Source organism: Palaemon carinicauda, chromosome 23 (assembly GCF_036898095.1).
Source record: "Palaemon carinicauda isolate YSFRI2023 chromosome 23, ASM3689809v2, whole genome shotgun sequence".
Classification (NCBI taxonomy): Eukaryota; Metazoa; Arthropoda; class Malacostraca; order Decapoda; family Palaemonidae; genus Palaemon; species Palaemon carinicauda.
The window spans coordinates 87,650,048-87,672,717 of NC_090747.1; positions in this window are offsets into that span (position 1 = coordinate 87,650,048).

The window sequence follows — 22,670 nt, forward strand, 5'->3', positions numbered from 1 at the left end:
TATCAAACTGATTTAAAATAGTTTTAAACTGGTTCAAAATAATTTTCTATATTTAATCTAAATGGATTTGAACCCGTCAAATTCATCCCATACACAATCTCATTCTATATCAATGCATTAGAAGTAAAACCATACATAATCCCAATTATATCTCCCACCTTTTATCTTATGATTATATTTTTTTCTTCCTAATTAAGAAATGTGATATTATATGAATTTTAAAACTTTTTTAGTATTTAATTTAAATAAATTTGAAACCTTCAAATCCATTCCATACAAAATTTCATTTTATATCAAAACATTAGAAGCAAAACCATACAATATCCCACCTCTTATCTTATAATTACATAACCCACAACCAACTGCCTCTTATTTCCCCCCGGTCTCTGCCACTCCTCTCAGCGACTGACGTGAAGAAGGGATATATAATAATATCTAAACAGGGCCTGAATCGAGGTTTCCTTTTTCCCCTCCTGAGCAACAATAATTACTTTTTCCGGGAAATTACTTCCAGAGCGGATAGTTTAATCGAATATCAATCGCCTGTCATGAACAGAAAGATCAATAAAACGAGTCTAAATCACTATGGTTAATTGCATCGATAAATGGCCTGTAAAAGGAGCTCGCATAGAATATTATTATTCGTGCTCAATTTAATTAATAAGAGGGGTAGCGTTTATTCTTAAATTATCAGGTTTACTAGTATTTATTCTACTCCATGTGATTTTCTATTTGGCGTCGATTTTATACACGCAAATAAACATACATGATAAACAAGAGCATATACATATATATATATATATATATATATATATATATATATATATATATATATATATGTGTGTGTGTGTGCGTGTGTATATATATGTATATATATAATATATATATACAATATATATATATATATATATATATATATATATATATATATATATATATATATATATATATATAAGTTTTATTACCATATAGGCTACTGTATCATGTAATCCCGGAAACAAAGGAAAAACTTAAAAAGTACAAAAATCTTGTCCTTTTAAAGAAAATAATTCTTATTATAACAATTATTTGAAAAAAACGTATTATTATTTCACTCCTTAAACAGCTCAATAGACTACAAATTAATATGATTAAAAAAAAAACACAGGATTTAATGCTGAGTTGAGGCATAAATTTGATTGGAATTACCACACGAAAAACAAAATATAAATGGGATTGATTCATTGCTTTTTGGGGCAATCTAAATAACTCCCAGTGAATACTGTAATGTATAGATTTTAACTAGGTATTCAATGAAGCCTTTGATTTTTAAATACACTGTAAATAACAATAATTTAATGTGGTCTGTTTAAGAAAAACTATGTTCCCGCGTGTCTTTAAAATTAAATTCGTCCATGGAAGCTTCAGTAACGAAACCCATGTAAGTGATAAAAAACAGACCAGGCAAATGTCTATAAAATAACTCGATGGGAAATTTAAATTTTCTGAAAGAAACAACTTTCGACCGGGAAAAAAAACACACACACACACACACTAGACATACCAGAACATAAACAAAGTCATACAGGACAAGTTTTAACATTATGAAAAACACCTCCCATCCAATATTGTTTGCCATGAGAACAAGTATCAGTTTTTGGGCTGAAATGAAAAAAAAGGCTTAACATGAATATTTTCGAAACCTATTTAGATGCTGTTATATCATGACAAATACAATGTTTATAAAGAAAAAACACGCCAAATCTTTACTATCAAAAAGATATGATATAAGAAAAAATACCGATATACAGGAAACTAACTGATATTCAATATATTTATATATGCGCATATACGTTTATTTCTACAATAGAAAAATGTTCTGAAAGAACGGGAAAGACAGTGTATGGACTAGATGTTTGTGGTGAAAATTTTCTAAAAAGCATTGCAGATGAAGGAAAATGTTTAATGTGGCATTCATGGACCTAAATTTGTCTTCTGGGAGAATCGATGGAGGCAATGGGGAGTGTTGACAATATGTGGTAAACAAGATACTTTGATGAGTCATTAAAAGTTTTTATGATGAATCAGAGTTGTGTATCAATAGTAATTATGCAAGTAATGACTGATATTTTGCGATATTAGTTTCAGATAAGGTGTTATTTCCCCGTTATTTTTCAAAATATTTCCGCATGGAGTGATGTGAGAATTCGGGGAAAAGATAATTAATATAGGTTTTAAGATAATATAAGTTGATACACCTAGTAGAAGAGTTGGAAGTGTCTGTTATAGTAGAAACTTGAGAGTACTTAAAAAGGAAACTGAAGAGATGATAATGGCAGAACCATATCAGGCTTAAGAACAAGATATATTCAACAAGCTGTAGACGGAAATAACATCTCGTCAAAGTGCAGAAAATTTTTGGCAAAAGAGGAAACCATCAAACACATCGCCAGTGAATGTTCAGCACTTGATCAGAAGCAATACAAGAAACGACGTGATACAGTGGCTAAAGCTCTCCATTGGAGTCTCTGTATTAATATGAAATACAATGCAGCAACAAATGGCACAGACATCAACGTCAACTTGAGGTATAAAATGATCAGGCTAAACTGCTCTGGAACTACAGTATAAGGACGGGCAGGGGGAAACAAGCACATCGGCCAGACATCACTTTGGTTGACAAAACAACGAAAAAAGTATCACTCATAGATGTCGCAGTGCCGTGGGACTCAAGAGTGGAAGATAAGGGGAGAGAAAAAAAAACAGAAAAGTACCAGGACCTGCGAATTGAACTAAAGAATGCTATGGAATATGTAGGTAGAAGTGGTGGCAATAATCATAGCAGCACTAAAGACCACACCTAAGTGATCAAAAGAGAGATTATAGCGGTATATAGGAAGCAAGTACCTGGATCAATGAATGTTATCAAGAATAGTGGAATAATAACAATGCTTCATACGGATATGCATTTTGGAGTAAAGAATGGTAGTAGGAAAAGAAAATAAGCGAGTTAGAGAGTAGATAAAGCAAGAATGGTACCAGGTAGTTAGCAAAGAATAAGGGATAAAAACTAAAATTTTGAATAGATATCTATGTGTAAATGTATAAGAAAATTGCACTGCAAACTCTTTATGAAGTGAGGATGCTGAGCGAAACTGAAAAGGAAATCACTGAACTGTGAAAATTAAGTGTTTGCATATCATATGGTGTAAGAGGAATTGATAGGGTGAGATTTTGGGAAATACGTAGAACTTGTAAATAGGTTAGTGTTAGTGAAACGAAAGGATAAAATATCTTGATACGCTGCAATTGTGAGGAATTTGGACCACGGCAGGTTAATTAAAAGTGTATCATTCAAAAATACTCGGAGGTAGGGGGAAAGAAAGGAAGGTCTAAAAAAGATTGGAGATGAGGCATAAAAGTTGTACTGAAAAGGGGAGGGATTAAAATACAGGAACCAAAATAGTTCGTGCAATGTATGTGTGAATAACTCAGTTTGTATTGGATGTACAATGGATGAACCTTCTGTGTAGGTACAAGGAAGTACTGAGGTGGGGGAAATTTTTATGTATAAATTAAAGGATGAATGTAGAGCCTACACTTGTGTTGTCTTTTCTTTATAGCTTACTGTACTCTGTTACGGGGAACTGCTTTAAGTGTGTGTGTATATATATATATTTATATATATATATATATATATATATATATATATATATATATATATATATATATATATATATATATAATATATATATATATACATATATATACATATATTTTCTATATATATATATATATATATATATATATATAATATATATATATATACATATATATACATATATTTTCTATATATATATATATATATATATATATATATATATATATATATATATTGTAACGTAAACAAGATGCAAGCTTATCATGAAAGAGTTATATAAAAACTAGCATACTATACAAGCCTAACGCACATGCATGTATGGGGAATAAAACCATAAAGATTAGAAATCTTATTAATGAAACGGAATTAGATTTATGCTTATTAACTGAAACTTGGTTGCAGGGAAATATTAGTGTTAACTCAAAGATTCAGGAGATGACGCCGTGTACTCAGGATTTCAACCACGTACCAAGAAAGGATAAAACTGGAGGAAGAGTGAGTGTCTTCGTGTCGAAAACCTTCTCTAGGGGTTCTATCATGAATGAAATAGTATTTAAAACGTTTGAATATATCTATTTAAAACTGACAAGAAACAGTAAGGTATTGAATATAATATCATTGTATAGACCACCAGGGAGTAATATGAGGAAATTCATTGAAGAATTTAGTATTCTTGCGGGTGTGGTGGACGATATTGAAAATATATTAATTGGTGGAGACTTTAATTGTTTTTATAGATGATGAAAATGATAATAAGGTTAAAGAACTCAAGGAAGTATTTGAGATGTTCAACTTAATAAACAGTGTTTTGGTATCAACGTCATTAAGTGGTCATACACTCGACTTAGTCATATGTGGGAAAGATTCTGACCTAATAAGAAACCTTGAAGTGGAACCAGAATTTGAGATCTCAAAAACACATAAACTCATCACTTTTGATGTTAATATAAATTGCATCAGAGTATTGAAGAAATGGATCACATATAGGGAACGGGAAAATTTCGATGCTGAGAATTTTATTGAAGCTAGTGTAGCGCAAATGTCTTGTGAGAACATACAATGTGAACATATGGTAGATAGAGAATGTGTTGGGTGTTATACCAAAAAATATAATGACAATTTTGGAAAAATGTATGATACCAAGTGTCCTATAAAGAGCAAAGAAATAGTTTTACACGAAAATGTTAGATGGTATAATAATGAGCTATTAAAGGCAAAATGACATAGACGTAAGATGGAAGGTTGGTGGAAAAGAGCCAAATCCTAACAAGCCAGAAATGACTCTAACATCCTGTTAAAAAAAACAAAAAGAAAATTCTACAACGGCGAAAGTAAAAAAACTAATAACATGAGGGAGTTTCACAAAAACCTAGATGATTTGATGGGATTAAAGAAAAAATATGTCTTGCATGATAATGTCTGTGCAGAGAAATTTGCTATATTCTTCAATGAAAAAATTGATAAAATTTATGGAGGTTTCCCCCAAAAACACTTAGAAGGACAGTCAGTTATGCCATTGAAGGAGGGTAAGAAGTTAATAAAATTTAAGGAAATAAATATGTGCGACTTGTTAAAGGTTATGAGAGAGATGAAGAATACATATTGTGGAAACGAAACTATCCCAAACAGTTCAATAAGTGAAGCTCCAAACAAGCAAGTTGTATATAATATTTACCTAAATATGATTAACCTAGGTATATCACAATCCAGTTTTCCAAGCTGGGAAAAAACTGCGTTGATCAAACCAATATACAAAGGAAAAGGTGATGTAAACGAACTAAATTCATATCCTACATATCGAAGCTTATTGAAAAAATCATAAGTGGGCAATTATGGGCGCATATTGATGAGTTAGAGGTATTCCCGGAAAATCAATCGGCCTACAGAGCTAATCGCTCTACTGAAACTACCTTATGCTCAATAATGAATATGTGTTCTTGATGAGGGAAAGTGTGGAAATTTTATTATGTTAGATCTTAGTGCTGCTTTCGATACTGATGTGCACGAGTACTTACTTGACAACTTAAAGTCCATTGGAGTGACTGAGGAAGCACTGGAATTTTTGCGAAGCTACTTAACGAACAGGAAGACTATGGTAAAAGGTTCTGGAAACCGATCCAGTGAGAGAATTCTTATGAAAGGTGTACCACAGGGTAGTGATCTGGGCCCTATCTTGTTCAACATATATACTATCGAGCTATCACATATCTTGAAAAAACAAAAAGTGGGCTTTAAACTATATGCAGATGACACTGTTCTACCTTTCAATTTCAACAACACAAGCTACAAAGAAAAAAATTGATGAGATAATGACTGAAATAAAAACATGGATGCAGAGGAAAAAGCATCCACGAACAGGAAGACTATGGTAAAAGGTTCTGGAAACCGATCCAGTGAGAGAATTCTTATGAAAGGTGTACCACAGGGTAGTGATCTGGGCCCTATCTTGTTCAACATATATACTATCGAGCTATCACATATCTTGAAAAAAAAAAGTGGGCTTTAAACTATATGCAGATGACACTGTTCTACCTTTCAATTTCAACAACACAAGCTACAAAGAAAAAAATTGATGAGATAATGACTGAAATAAAAACATGGATGCAGAGGAAAAAGCATCCACGAACAGGAAGACTATGGTAAAAGGTTCTGGAAACCGATCCAGTGAGAGAATTCTTATGAAAGGTGTACCACAGGGTAGTGATCTGGGCCCTATCTTGTTCAACATATATACTATCGAGCTATCACATATCTTGAAAAAACAAAAAGTGGGCTTTAAACTATATGCAGATGACACTGTTCTACCTTTCAATTTCAACAACACAAGCTACAAAGAAAAAAATTGATGAGATAATGACTGAAATAAAAACATGGATGCAGAGGAAAAAGCTTAAATTAGATGATTAAACAGAATGTATTTTTTTTTTTTTTGTACAAAGGTGGCTTTGAAGAATTACCAGTTATTTCAAAGTATGAAAATTGGTGACGCTGATGTTAGGATTGTGCCTGTTGTGAAAAATTTGGGTGTACTGATAGATTGTAATTTGTCAATGAGGGATCAAATAGCGAACACAGTGAAAGTGTGTAACTATCACCTGAGAAACCTAGCATTTATTAGAAAATATTTAACAGAGGGCAGTACAAAAATTTTAGTGATGAGTCACGTAATATCAAGGCTTGATTATTGCAATTCTCTGTACTATAAATTGCCCAATACACAACTAAGAAAGCTTCAAAATGTGCAAAACCGGTCGGCTAGACTGATAAAAGGCATTAAATTTTGGGAGAGAATAACTCCTGCACTGATTGATCTACACTGGTTACCTGTTAAGGCTAGAATTGAATTTAAGATTTGTTTGTTGACTCACAAAGCACTTACAAGTGATAAGCCTAAATATCTTCGTGATTGCTTGGTCCCCTACCCTCAAGCTACTAGCGCTGCTGTAGGAGTTAGACATGCTGATGACCCATATAGACTATTCGAAATTAGTGTGAATCATGCAATAGGAGGAAGAACGTTTTGTTATGCTGCACCGTGACTCTTCAACGACCTTCCACTTGATGTCAAGAATAGCAAATATATGGCAGCTTTCAAGAAAAACCTGAAGACGTATCTCTTTGGAAAGTGTTATAATAGTGATCTGAAAACTATTAAGCCTGAATACAAATGCTAGCGAATAACTGTAAAGATGCAGAGCAAAATATTAACTGGAAAGAAATTATTTTCACACACCAAGGCCCGCCTGAACAGACTCTGGTGGAGGGCGAGAAATAAACCCCTAAAAGTAAAATTAAGTAAGTATGTGTTTAGAAACCAGGTTATTCTTTCATAAATCTTTATAAAATTACTTCAATACGGGTAACTTTAAATTCTATACTACATAAAAATCAAATGATTGGGACAAACTACCGCGTTCTATATAGAATATAAAAGTTTATCATTCCAACTAAAGGTCCAATGACGATACGTCTTCTTTAATATCTGACACTGGCTTTGTTGTAAAGGTAAAAAATCACATTATAGGAAAAAAAGTACAAAGTACTCTAAATTTCATTTCGCAGTAATGTTTACGTCCCCCATTCTCTCACAATAACAACAGTTTGGCACAAATTTTTCATATCATTGTTTAACATTTAAAGCACTTTCCCAAGAAATGGATACAGTGGAATCATTTATATTAATTTTGGGGTTTGGAAAAAAAAATATAAATGTACAAAAATATAATGCATTCCATAGAGACAGAATTATCAACTGCTATTCTGTGAACAGCAAAATACCATTAGCTCGAGACAAAAATAAGGGGGCATGATGGAGATTGAAGTCAACTCACATGGAAGTAAGACGAAGTGTTGAAAGACAAAAGTGTCGAAGGACAAAGTGCCGAAGAGACCGCGTCGATAGGAAAAATTAATAGACCATTTCAACCTTCAGGGTATTTACCTGGTTACTGTAGCAAAAGGCCTAAGTTAGCAAGCTATGTGAACATTTAATAATTGAGTCTCTTGAATAGCTAACTACTTGGTTACTTCAATTACCCAATTAATCTCACTAAGCTCAAATGAATTTCCAGGGAACAATGGAATGTGTTGTCACCTATGGAGTTTATCCTCTTCATGGATTTTGTAATGCATAGAACCGTTCGGGACGGTTTGGTAACAGGAAATTAGCAGACAGAGTATGCTGATGACGCTGCCCGACTTTCAAAGCTTGATTACCAGAATGCATGAAATATCACACGAGGTTGGGCTTGAGTTAAATAGAAGAAAGACAGAGATGATGAGGATGGAATAAGCAATGAAAGATGAAATATCATTGGAAGGAGAAAGGATTAATGAGATGGAATCATTTAAATATTTAGGAACTATGATCTCTAATACAGGGTATTTAGAATTGGAGTTTAATAAAAGACTGAAAAAAACATTAGACAATGACTAGGTTAAGTAAAATTTGGAAATCAAATGGCATGAAATTACATATATCAGGCTATATATAAGTTTAGTGAGATAGTTGTTATTGCATGGACAAGGGTCGTTGTATGACTATGAAACAATATCCAAAAGATGTTGTAGATTTGAGAACAAAGCCCTCTGAAGAATATTGGGAGTTGAATGGCAGGACAGGATTATAAATGAGATATGAGAGATTACTTAAGTGCCATATGTGGATGAGATCAGGATGAGGGGTAGATAGAGATGGTTTGGGCATGCTCTTCACAGTCCACGGGAGAGATTGATTCACCAAACATTTAACTGGCCTAGATGGCTAAGGACTATGAATCGTCATGTAGGAGATGACGAATGGAGAAGTATTTATTTAAAAGCTCAAGATAGAGACGACTGGCGAAATCTAACTGAAACCCTTTTCGTTAATATGCGTAGGAGGAGATGATGATGAAGCTCAATTGGTCTTTGCCCCACCGTGGCTTGCTTAGCTTGCAATGTTAACCTATCTCCTTGCTCCTCTGTTTCGAACACCTTTATATGCTTCGCTAAGCTATTAATAACTCGGCTCTAGTCGACACAATGTCTGTTCAACACATTGTCCAATCCACACTTTCCACTTTCGGCATTTTGACATCGACCTTTTGTCCCAAGGCATTTTGTCTGCGCACGGCTCACACGAGGAGAAAATGAATTTAAGTAAGCTCCGTCTCCGATTCCCCAAGGCAACAAAATAAAATAACAAATCCATCTAATACTGAACGACGAGGGGTTGAGGGTTGAGTGAGGGTACGGGAGAGAAGGACTAGGAAAGGTGAAGGGAGAGAGAGTCTTCTGTGATCTGTGAAGTGTGTGACTCCATAACATGCTGGAAGAGACAAAGGGACAACGGAATCCAAAGTCAATGTTACAGGGAAGGGAAAAAAATAAAGTCTTTGATCTGAGGTAGATGTATGCGGACCAATTTTATCTGTTTAATGGGCCATGAAAAAGGCTAACGGGCAACCCCAACCCTGAAAAGAATACATTTACATATCAACTCAATGACTAAATGCTAATTCAGAAAATTGGATACATGGGACTGACTTTTGTCCTTTGAAAGTTTGCCTTGAAAAAATACAATTTTTTTTTCCGGTCAGAAATATAAAGGCAACTCTTGTTTAATTTAGCAGGGAGAATACAGTGTGATTTTTTGTTTACACTTTTTTTGAACTATCAACGTGAAAACAATGTCCCTAAAATCCGCAACTATATCAGAATTAGTTTGGAAAATAAAGCATCATTTGCCGTTCACAACAAAAACACAATTCAGGGCAGCATCTGTTTGATCCGAATAGAGTCAAATATGCACTGGAATTCTGTCAAAAATAGTTTTCAAAACTGCTCAGCGCAGGAGTACGGAGGACAATGTTTTTGATGGCTGTATTTGTAGAAATCAACTTGCATATAAAACTATAGAAAATATACTAAGTGGAAAGCTTTAAAATATATTCTTGTCTATTCCTCTAAGAGCCAGATTTGGTGTTTTCGTGGTTGGTTGTATGCTAATCGCTCAATGTCCTCTACGTTTTCATGGTTTTGGCAGGACTTAATAGGATGGATATGTGTGTGTATGTGTGAGTGTATCCACGTGTGTTGGTTTTCTCATGCCTTTGAATACTGACAAAATCGCCAATACATAAAATCCCTTATAATTCCTACTTAAGGAAAATTATACACCAGCTTTTGTATAAGGAAACTTGACACTTCATCTTAAATATCTTAAATCTGATATTGTATTCAACCCTATGTTCAGATAAGTATGGACTTCAAGCTAGCAGTCTTGCTTTTTCCTTTAGAATTCCATAATATTTCAGTCTTCTTTTGAATTACATCTTCATGAGAATTATCACTTCCATGATTTTCACATTAACAATAGTAACTAAATTTTCAGGGAATTGAATATTATTAAGCAGATCATCTGCTGGATACCAAATGCAGCAAAAAAAAAAAAAAAAAAAAAAAAGTAATAAAAGAAAGATGATCTACATTTATTTATAATTTAGACGTCACATCAATAAACTCAAATACAACGTAAATATGAATTCTTTAATATTTTTCCAGTAATTCTAATATACAGTAAAACTTCTGTCCTTCTAGCTCACAAATGAACATCCAACCATCTCTCTCTCTCTCTCTCTCTCTCTCTCTCTCTCTCTCTCTCTCTCACTCTCTCTCTCTCTCTCTCTCAAAAAGCACGTAGGCTGTGTCGATGAGTCATCCCATAGTGAATACTGCCGTATGTGAGCTTAAACCGCAAGGCTAAAACCAGTTGCTAAAATGCATTATTCAAACTGGTCTCGCTTTCTTATCGTGGACCCTACCCAATAAATTAGTAAAGCTACTAAAAAATATATTTATCCCTTAATCTTCACATTATTTATGACCAAACGTTGAAAAAAAAAACACTACATTTGAAAATGAATAATGTAAATTATCAAAAATATGTTTTAGACCTTTCATTTCAAAAAGCACTTGTCTCACCTTGAAATTGGGTCTCGCTTTCTGATCGCGGACCCTACCCAATAAATTAGTAAAGCTACTAAAAAATATTTTCCCCTTAATCTTCACATGACTTATGACCAAACGTTGAGGAGGAGAGAAAAAAAAAAAAAAAAAAAAAAAAAAAAAAAAAAAAAAAAAACCACATTTGAAAATGAATAATGCAAATTATCAAAAATATGTTTTAGACCTTTCATTTCAAAAAGTACTTGTCTCGCCTTGAAATTTTCGTCTGATTGGCTCAGAAGTTATACCCAAATTCAGGAAGTTGTAGGAATGAATTTCTCGAAAACTAACCAATAATAGCATTGCATGGTAATCCACAACGAACATAACGTTTATATTCACTCCTGAATGGTACGCTTTAAAGCATACCTATCACGTGGTCTATTTTAAAGCAGTCTTTTTTAGTTCCCGAAAGAACATTTGTTTAAATGTGATCACCACGAAGAATCCATGCAACGACATTTTCCTTGTTTAAAACACATGCTTTCGGTGCTGAGCTCAGAATTATTGTTAAATATTGGGCCATAATAAGAAGTCTTACTTGAAGCAAAATTATTACTGATAACCATACGACAGGAAGATTGTTGATTTCCCTGCAAATAAGCAGTGTCGAACAACAATTTTCGGTAAATCATGGAGAATCACATATAATCTGTTAGTTGAAGCTGCAGACCCCACTCCTATATTTATGCGATAACTGGTTACCGTAGAGTTAAAACCAAGTACTGTCAAGTTGCCACTAAACTTGCGATAGGCGTGAGGTTCTCTGGCACTATTCCAGATTTTAAGGAATCAAGTTTTTCGCCGGGACAGCCTACAATGTATAGCAAGACGACCGGCAATGGGCGCAGGATAACACAAGGCCCATGAGACAAACTTTAATGCATCCCTCAACAGTCAGCGACATATCGACAGTATGAAACAACTCGGCAAAATAACTACAAGCACGCAACAGTCAATTATCAAAAGATAGCTCTGTATATCACGTGATAGCTCCATATAAACATATTTATTTCAATTTCAAGCCGCCAATTTCACCGGAACTGTACATCTGCGTTCGAAACGATATACTTTCTTATCATCGTAATCTTAGTAAACTACCTTTCATTTATTACATTATGTCTAACCGATATAGTATTTTCCCGTTGAAATCTCTATTCTCTATCCGTGGTTTAGGAAGAGATATCGTGGGGATGTAGCTGGGGTCTAAGAAGATTTGTCTTAAGTAAGGCAGCTTTTGCCCATACACATTTAAAGGATTGGAGGGAACTCATGAACGGCAGATGCAACGGATAAAACAATATCCAAAAGACCGCCCATACGATCAGCTCCCAAGAACCCTTTTCACCCAAGCTAGGATTAAGGATGGCCAAGCAATGGTTGCTGATGACTCACGAATTGTAGGTCAGAGACGTTATACACTAAACACAATTTTTTTTAAATGAGGCGTATTTGCACCGACTCGCAGTGGTGCCCTTTTAGCTCGGAAAAGTTTCCTGCCCTCTGATTGGTTAGAATTATCTTGTCCAACCAATCAGAGGGCAGGAAACTTTTCCGAGCTAAAAGGGCACCCCTGCGAGTCTGTGCAAATCTGCCTCACTAAAAAGAATTAACTATAGGCTATTCTCGAGAGGATTCTATACCGGTTGACTTGGTGGTTTAAAGATAAATTAATCGCTTCTTGATTTCTACTTTTATTTTTCGTCTGTCTGTATATTTTATGGAGATAAGATGAATAAAAGCGTCAACATATAAAACAGAAACAAATAATGTAAAAAAAATTTAAGGCAAATATCAATCGAACTGTTCAGAGATTGGCACTATTTCAATTTATTTAATCCTTTAAATGATGAAACTTCACGACCTACCAATCAGTAATATTTGATATTAAGAATAAAAAAACTAGAAAATTAATAAAAAAAAAAAAAAAAGCTTTTATAGCGACAGGTAAGAAAAAAAATATACATCATCATCTAGTTGAAGTGAATCAAACACTGCTGACTTGAAGAGTAATAAAAATGTAATACATCAATCATCCACTTTCGATGACATTTGGTATCTCCATATTTTTCCCGTGCAGTCAATGTTAAAAGGCATCAATAAAGATCGTCAATGGATATCCAAGATAAATGAAAATTATTAGATTTTATCCTCAATATTTATTCATGCTCACGAACTTTCATCTATGATTTTTTCTATATCTAAAAATATTCAATTGAATATATCTTTTAAAATGAACGTTTACAGAAATTAGCTTAATGTTAAAGGTATTATATTCTATGATATTATAAATTTACTTTGGAAAATCGGAGTTAATGGCAATGATATGAGATTAAAGAATTATTCTAAGAATTATTCTGAAGATATAATATGCATTATATTGCTGGTGTGAATATAAAAGGGGATATATACAAAATATATATTAATATTCACATTGACCTTGTGAGTTTTTACAATCACAGTTGAAAACGTGTTACATTATATATATATATATATATATATATATATATATATATATATATATATATACACACAGTATATGTATACATATATATATATAAATTATATATATATATATACACATATATATAAATATATATATATATATTATACATACATATATATATACATACATATATATATTATATATACATATATATACATACATACATATTTATATATTAAATATATACATATATATATATATATATATATATATATATAAATATATATATATATATATATATATATATATATATATATATATATATATATATATATATATATATATATATATATATATATCCGCATGCATACCTCGAATACGCAAGGGAAAGTTTCAGTAAACGCTGGCCTCCCTTATCTTTCTCAATTACCAACTGCCAGTTCCAGGACATATGTTTCCATAAAACATTTCATGTTAATTCGTGGCCAACTCAAAACAAGCTGGGCCTTAATTTTTACCGTGGCTGTATGATACAGAGGAGACTGCCAAATATGCATTCACATACACTCCCGTACGGGCTGAATGCCAATGTGGGAAATTCTAACAAAAAAAAAAAAAAAAAAAAAAAAAAAAAAAAAAAAAAAAAAAAAAAAAAAAAAAAAGAAGAAGAAGAAGAAGAAGTTGCAATTAACAAAAAGATAAATTATTCGCATTAAAGTAGAGGATATCACATCAATAATAATTCAGAGATTGTATTTTTTCTTTTGGATTATGAAATATAACTTCAAACTATACAGGCAGTAGTATGGTATAGCAAAACTTTAACCAACACATTTATTCCGTTTAAAATTTCCCGTTATTGAAAAAGTTAGTTCAGCTTTTCCATTCCACTCGGAAATATTTCGCAACGTTTATTTTTATCTACCTCTGCGTTAGTCATTTAGTTTTAAAAATAACCTTATGATACTTATTGAAAATACGGTATCACTTATAGGTAGGTATTTTAGAGATTATGAAATAGCTCAACCCCAATAGAATAAAAATTCAAATAATAATTCCACACTTAATGTTCTATTAGACGGTATACAGCAGTTCGCATATTACTGAAGCTGCTGGCATAACTATTTCTCATTAAGTTTTAGATGGAATAATAATTTCCAATCATCTACGATGGAAATAATACTAAGGGAGTTTCCTGTTAGTTTCGAAACATATACAATTCTATTCTAAACAGCGAACAAATAGAATGTTGCGTTACAGGAGTATTAATATAAGATCTACTTCGTTGACCATTCAGATGGTAGGATCGGGAATTAACGAAAGCATAAGCTAAAATTGAGACTGATGGTCGAGGAAGAGCATAGTCATTTATCAGAGGAAGAAGGAGCGGTGAAGTCTGATGATCCTTCTCTGTGTGGGATTGACATTTTATAATATAGACAATTAACTCTATATTGAAGATCTACTTAGGATTTTATTTTTTCTCATGTACAGTTGGACACAGGAGTCCCTGGTACATCTCGCTCCGAAGAAGCGAAACCTGCCACAACCTTACTTCGAGGAGAGTAACCAAACAGTGTAGGGAGAGATGGGCGGGGCTAAACACAAGAACTCGCTTGCGAGTTGTACTAGGAATTGCTGTGTCCAACTGTACATAGTATACAGTATGAAAAGGAATTTGGGGCTATCACCGTAGTCTATTATTCCTGTGCTCATTAGTAACTGATTCCTCGGAAGAGAGACCATAATTATCACGGGAGGGCTTTTTATGATACAGTACTATAGGATAACATACTCAACAGGGCCACATTCCTCACTTTCGCACTTATTTTTAATATCAGTTTGTTTCTTAATGGTTCAATTGGACTGCAATTTTCAAAGTATTTTTTTAATTTATAATGAAAAGGTCTTTTAAGGTCGTCCTGGTGATTGCATGATGGACATTGTTAGCTATAACCTCCCTTATAAAATCAATTGCTAGTCATAATATCCTTTATAAAAGCAATGTTTCCCTCTCTATCTTTTCATGGTGAAATGGTTTAGGAATCAGACAACACTCGCTACACTGATATATAAGTCCAAGAGCCCTAACATCAGGACTACCTGCAAGTTTCTAACAACGTTCATCAACCAAGTTCCCTCTATAGTTTACCCTGGTATCTAGAGGTAATGCCAAACTGAGTTTTTCACGCCAGGGACCCTGCACTATTTCTTATGACAGGTTTGCACCACCAAGATGTGCACAGGACCAGAAGTTATAGGCGTGTGCTCCAGGCAGAGAAACAAGATGGAAGTATGCCTAACAAGGTAGAAGGTCAAGCAACCTAACAACCCTCGTTTTCTTAAGTGCTGCATCCAACACCATCCCTGGAACAAGAAATGACCGAAAAGACTTCAGATTGCCTACGTGACGGAGCACTCTTCCTGAACACCATCCTCTTTTGTCCTCAGGTATCCTGTCAAGAGAGGGAGAACCCACCAGCAGCAAGCAACGCACAGACAACCAAGTCAGCAGCAACACCCTCTACCTTCATTTCAACTTCATCCTTGACCTAAACACAAACCTCAAACTCTTCCTCTACTTTCCCAACACCTTACCACATGAGGATCGATCAACAACAACTCGGAAGGTACCCCCACAGAAACCAAACATGAGGCTTGATTTATCTCTCTCACAAATACACAGATCTGCTCTCAGCTTTCAAGATAATCTAAAAAAACTTCAACCCTAACCCCTCCATTACTTTTGCTTGTATGACCACCAAGTCTCCTTCCCCTGCCTACTCTGATCTTACCCCTTCAATCCTCCCCCAGACACATGACCTTTTCTTGCAGTGTCTGAATATTACCATGTTGTGCACCTCATCCCGGGAGATTTCTGTACGTAACTACACACCCAAATTTGCTTATAATGCCAATAGACATTTTTAAGGGGACAAGCAGTTTCACTTATGGGGCAGTAAGTCAAACAACTGTGATGATGACAATATCAATGCCAGTGATAGTATCGATAATAAGGCAATTAACAATGGAAGTGCAACTAAGTTGCATGCCCTACAATTGTATATTCTCACAATCATTCAGAAATATACTTTTCTTGTCACACACCCTCACATGGATATGAGATTATACACCTTACACAGACAGTTTCGAGACTAGCTATTCTGGTCAAAAACGCCATTCCCTCATATCCATTTAAGAGATTCATTTCCATTAATGACTTGAAATATGTAGCATAAAAATAACTATAGTTTCTACAACACTGACCATGCACAATATTACACAGTGGTCCAAACACCATTTTTGAATGAAATTTTAATGCTCTTCGCCTACTCTGACACTCAAAAAACAAAAATGAATCAGAAAGGCATCTGTGTTGCCTAATGAGCTCCCATGAATCAAACTTCTAAATAAAATTGAGCCAATAGGCATAAGAGGGGGAAGGCTAGACATCGTTTTTTAATAAAAAAAAAAACTAGATCAGGTGACATGGAAATTGTAAGGTACTCTGACTGGAGACCATACTGGCATTAAAATTTGTCTGCATCTCGATGAACTACCCATTCATTAAAAGCTATAACCCCGAATTTGCCGGTTGGTTTATGTTTGAATATGAAATAAGACAGGAGACTTGGACCAACTAGAAGAAAGCTTTATTAAAAGCCTCAGGATAGTGGCAGAATCCCTTCCCAAGAAAAAATAACCTACGACTAGGCAAAGAGATGCACTAGTTTGGAAGGATTGAGACGTTCAAGGAGCAAGGAAAGTTTTCAAGAAGAACTTCACGGATGATATGTATCCTTTTAGGGATATCCTCATACACAACCAAAGGAATGAAAATTCATAACTGGTGTGACTAGTGGTCTTAAATCAGCAAGACAAGCTCAATTTCAAAGATATGGAGATTCTTTTCCAATTAGCAGGAAAAGGAAAGGAAACCCAATACACCCTCATCCCAGAGAGGAATCAGACACATGGCAAGATATTTTGCAGGCGGAACAAAGGTCAAAACCCTCCTAAGGAGAATGCTAGAACGAGCATAGGAACTCCATTTAACCTAATCGGGTGGAGAATAGATAATAATGACTACACCAAGCCTGACAGATGAATTGGACATCCCTTTCACAATGCACAACATGTGCTACATAGGGCATCCTACAGAGGAAATAATGACACGTCTCTTGCATCAGATGAATGGAATGGCTGTCTCAATGTAATCTATTTGACCTTTCCTGTGTTAGAACTTAGAATCATACAGTGAAAGTCACTGGCAAACCCCTATGCCCAATATCACCATGAACAATATAAGATTATATATATATATATATATATATATATATATATATATATATATATATATATATATATATATATATATATATATACATATATATAGATAAATAAATATATATATATGTATATATATACATATATATACATACATAAATACATACATACAGACATACATACATACATACATATATATATATATATATATATATATATATATATATATATATATATATATATATATATATATATATATATATATATATATATATATATATATATATATATATGTGAGTGTGTGTGTATGTATTTGAGTGTTTGTGTGTGGATCCCATAAATCAGTAGTATTTAAAAGTAAAGTCAATTGTTTAATACCAGACCATCATTCAGTTATGTATATACCGACATCAGCTGGAATCGGGATAGGGGCTAACAACTCCATCTCTAAATACTGAGCTTGCAAGCATCGCAAAGCTCTGTCTTCCTGGCACTGTACCTTTAAAAATGGATAAATGGAGACATTGGGCAAAAGGAATATATATATATATATATATATATATATATATATATATATATATATATATATATATATATATATATATATATATATATATATATATATATATATATATATATATATATATATATATATATATATATATCAAGTAGGGATACCTTAACTTGGTAAAAGGGTTTACGTATCACCATAATCAGAAAAGTTGGATTTGTCAGGGCCACCCATACTAGATTGGTTTGCTGTGAGCGATCACACTAAGGTCTCCCACCATCACTAATCCGCAAAGGCCAGCATACTGATGAAAACTGGCTAAATTCCAGACATGAATTGACATTTCTTAGGCCTTTGTCCTATAGTGAACTAAAAAATGGCTGTAATCGTTGTATGTATATGTATACACACACACACACACACACACACATATATATATATATATATATATATATATATATATATATATATATATATATATATATATATATATATATATATGATCCCTTTTATACTACTTTATTGATCCAATTCAGCTTCCTAGGAAATGGAGACCGACCGGACCCAAGCCCCCTTCGCGGGGACCCTAATCTCCCCAGACCGTTTAAGATCAATCAGTCCGAAACAGACATCATCATAAATAGGCTTTGGGGCATCATTAAGCACCACAGTGGATCCCGGCAAAGTAATCAAATGATGTGGGCGAACTTTTGATTCCTAATCTCGTCGTAAATGACACTTGACCGACCAGTGCAGCAACTTTGCTCTTTTATTCGTATTATATCTATCTCTTCTCTAGGAGAACGCGATCATAAAAGAATTAATAAAATTTCTTGTTCCATCATTTTCCTAGTTATCATAATTTATTCGATGATAAAAAGCATAATTTTTTTATTCTTCAGTTTTTTAAGTTTTTACATTGTTACTTATAATGCATCACAATCAATATTTTCTTGCCCTTTTCAAGTTTATATTTTTCCATACAGAACGAGAGAGACTATTCTGAAATGCCGTCATTTAAAATATGTTTCTCCTTTTATTTGCTATAAAAAGCAACGGATGTACTTTCTTTACCGCCTAAAGTACTAACCACAAATTAACGCCCAATATATTTATATCCATAAGGCACAAAACGACCATTGAATCAAATTCCTCATTCACAATTACGAGCAGTGATAGCGTGCCTTTTATCGACTATAACAGTTTTATTTAGTTGCTACAATATGGAGTCAGGTCCACGTCAAAAAAGTTCCTTTTTTTTTTTTTTTTTTTTTTTTAAGAATTAACTTTCAAATACAACTTCCGTTGTAAAGCACTAAACAGTACAAATGCATGGATGTACTTCAGGACCCCCAAAATGGTCATTATTATGTATTATACTTTAGTAATTTTTTTTATTTCAATTATGTTATCACGCAATAAAACTCAATATTGCTTATTTAGGATAAGGTGCTAGTAGCATGATACTTTTTTAAGCTGCTGATGTCACTGAGAATTCCCAACGATAACTTACTAGAAAATTGTTTCTTGGCAGTAAATTAAAATTAATTCGTTCATGGTCCTATGCATAAGGCTAAATGGAGAGGTAGTTAGAAATACCGAACTACTCTCATCTATCAGTATTCAGGAAAATTAAAAAGCTTAACCGAAAGGACTTGCCTGAGAAAACTCTTGGTATCAATGTTTTATTTCAATAGTTGACGATAAAGTAACAAACACTTTAGCAAAATAGTTAAAAAATAAGAAGTCGTGTCTTATCAATATGGGTTAACGTATATTCAATTAAAAGCAACAAGAGACGAGTGCAATTTTCAGACGACAGCTTATTATTTAATTTTTTTTCCATGTCCTGCTGTTAGTGTAATTTCAATACCAAACAAATACATTTCCTTTGCATAAAGATCTTAATATATCAAGTCTAAAAAATATACATAGCATTAAAACAATATTCAAGTAGTTTCTAAATTTAGCCCTGCCTAGCTACAACATAAGAGCCTGTTCCAATTCTATAATATACGCTCTACGTCAAATATTTCGTGCTCCAATGCATCAACCCATCCAGATTTTAGGCGTGAATCTCGTAATGTTCTTTGGCACTTGAAACAACTAATTATCAGCACTCTTTAAAGGTTATAAACAGATTATGTATAACACTGAAAACATTTCATACCTTCCGCATGCAGATTAATTCATAACTACACTTAAGAAGCAGGTTTAATGTTTAAGTAACATTATTTATCTAAGACTTACGAGGTTTACAAACACTAAAATTACCGCAAGGAAGGATGCACTGGATACATTTGGAGAATCAAGTGTTACAACTAAAACATTTAAGCGTAAAAATGTATTTAAAATGTTAAATAAGATACAAACGAGAATGATGAAAACAAAATCTAAGACCAAGAATAAAAAAAGTAGCCAAAATAAAATAATATCCCATTCGACAATGTACTTAGAAATATGATACATCCATTAATTGGCCTCGCCTTGTGATATTGGTTTTTTTATCAGTTATCCTAAAGAAACTGGAAAATCTATAAATCATTACAATAACCAATAGAAAATTGTCAATTTGTATAAATCTCAATAAAAATAAAAAACAATACTTAATTAATCTAGACAAATATGCATTTTCTTTCATATCTCTTTGTTCCATGATGCTTTTTATAAGTTATTTTTTAATCAGGAAATGTCATTTACTTTTTTTTTTCTCTTGCAAAACAAAATCCGGTTCTCCTTGAACGCGAGCCCAAAACCTCTCTCTTAAGTAAAGTCTCTCGTTTCTACAGCATTCCAGGCTTTAAACCTTCCAGCGTGCCTTAACCGTATGATAATTTTGCTCTCGAAATCTTGTCTGAAATTTCCTCACCCATTGTATGTATAGCTCTTTTCTTACGAAACCTATATTCTGCATTGTATTTTGCAGGGTGCATGTGGTTTTTTATGTGGAGAGAGAGAGAGAGAGAGAGAGAGAGAGAGAGAGAGAGAGAGAGAGAGAGAGAGAGAGAGAGAGAGAGAGAGAGAGAGAATTTATCAATATTGACTCTTATTCAATATAATATAGGGTCAAACTTTTGATTACCTATATTTATCATTCAAATTGAGACATAAAAAATAGAGAATATAGTAAATACAGGCACCTCTTCGCCTTTCTTCGATTATCCTAATTTTTCCATGTTAACTTTCATTCTAAACTGATTTACATTTCTTTCCCAGAAAATAAATTTCTGATGAGTTTCGCAATTATGGTTTCACTAAAGTAGCTGGTTTTTAAGTTTTTTTCTTTTTTTATTAAATGGATAACTAGCAATCTTTATATATATATATATATATATATATATATATATATATATATATATATATATATATATATATATATATATATATATATCAAACGTATTCTCGAATTTTTATTCATAATACCAACTTTGTCCGAAAAAAAATTACAATCTGCAAATGGAGAGAACGTCATTATTGAAATTCCAAGAAACAAAGAAATGTATAAAGCATCAATAAACCAAAGTCATTCACCCAATTCCATTTCTTTTCAAATCAAGCATAGAATATTGTATAAACATTGAGGTATCCCCTTTCATCAAGACAAACCGCTGGGAATGAGTCACGATGTATTAGTTTCCTTAAGAATTAGAGCGAGCTCAATGTCATGAATTTTAGATTCAATGCAAAGATTGATGGGAAAAGCAATCCAATTTCAATATACAAACACATACATACATACATATATATATATATATATATATATATATATATATATATATATATACACATATATATACATATATACTGTATATGCATATATTTAATATATATATACATATATATACTATACATATATATATGCAGTATATATATATATGTATATATATGTGTATATATATATATATATATATATATATATATATATATATATATATATATATATATATATATATATATATATATATATATATATATAGCGCCCAAAAGTGATGTCTGTCGAAAAGAATTAGAAAACAATTTCACTAATATTAACCATATAAATAAGTGTTCCGTAAACCTTAAAAGTAAAAATCAAAGAGGCAATACCATGAAAAATCGCAGGGGTACACAGCGCACAATATCACGAAGAGTTAGTGAGTCTTAGAAGAAAGTGAATCTATTAATTTATTCTCTCTTAGACATTTTGTTTACCGATACTGTCTGAATAAGCAAACTCTTGTTATTGAGTAGTTAAAAGACAAAGAAATACCAAGGGTAAATAGAATAAAATTACCGAACTCTCGTTAAATCTTTATATT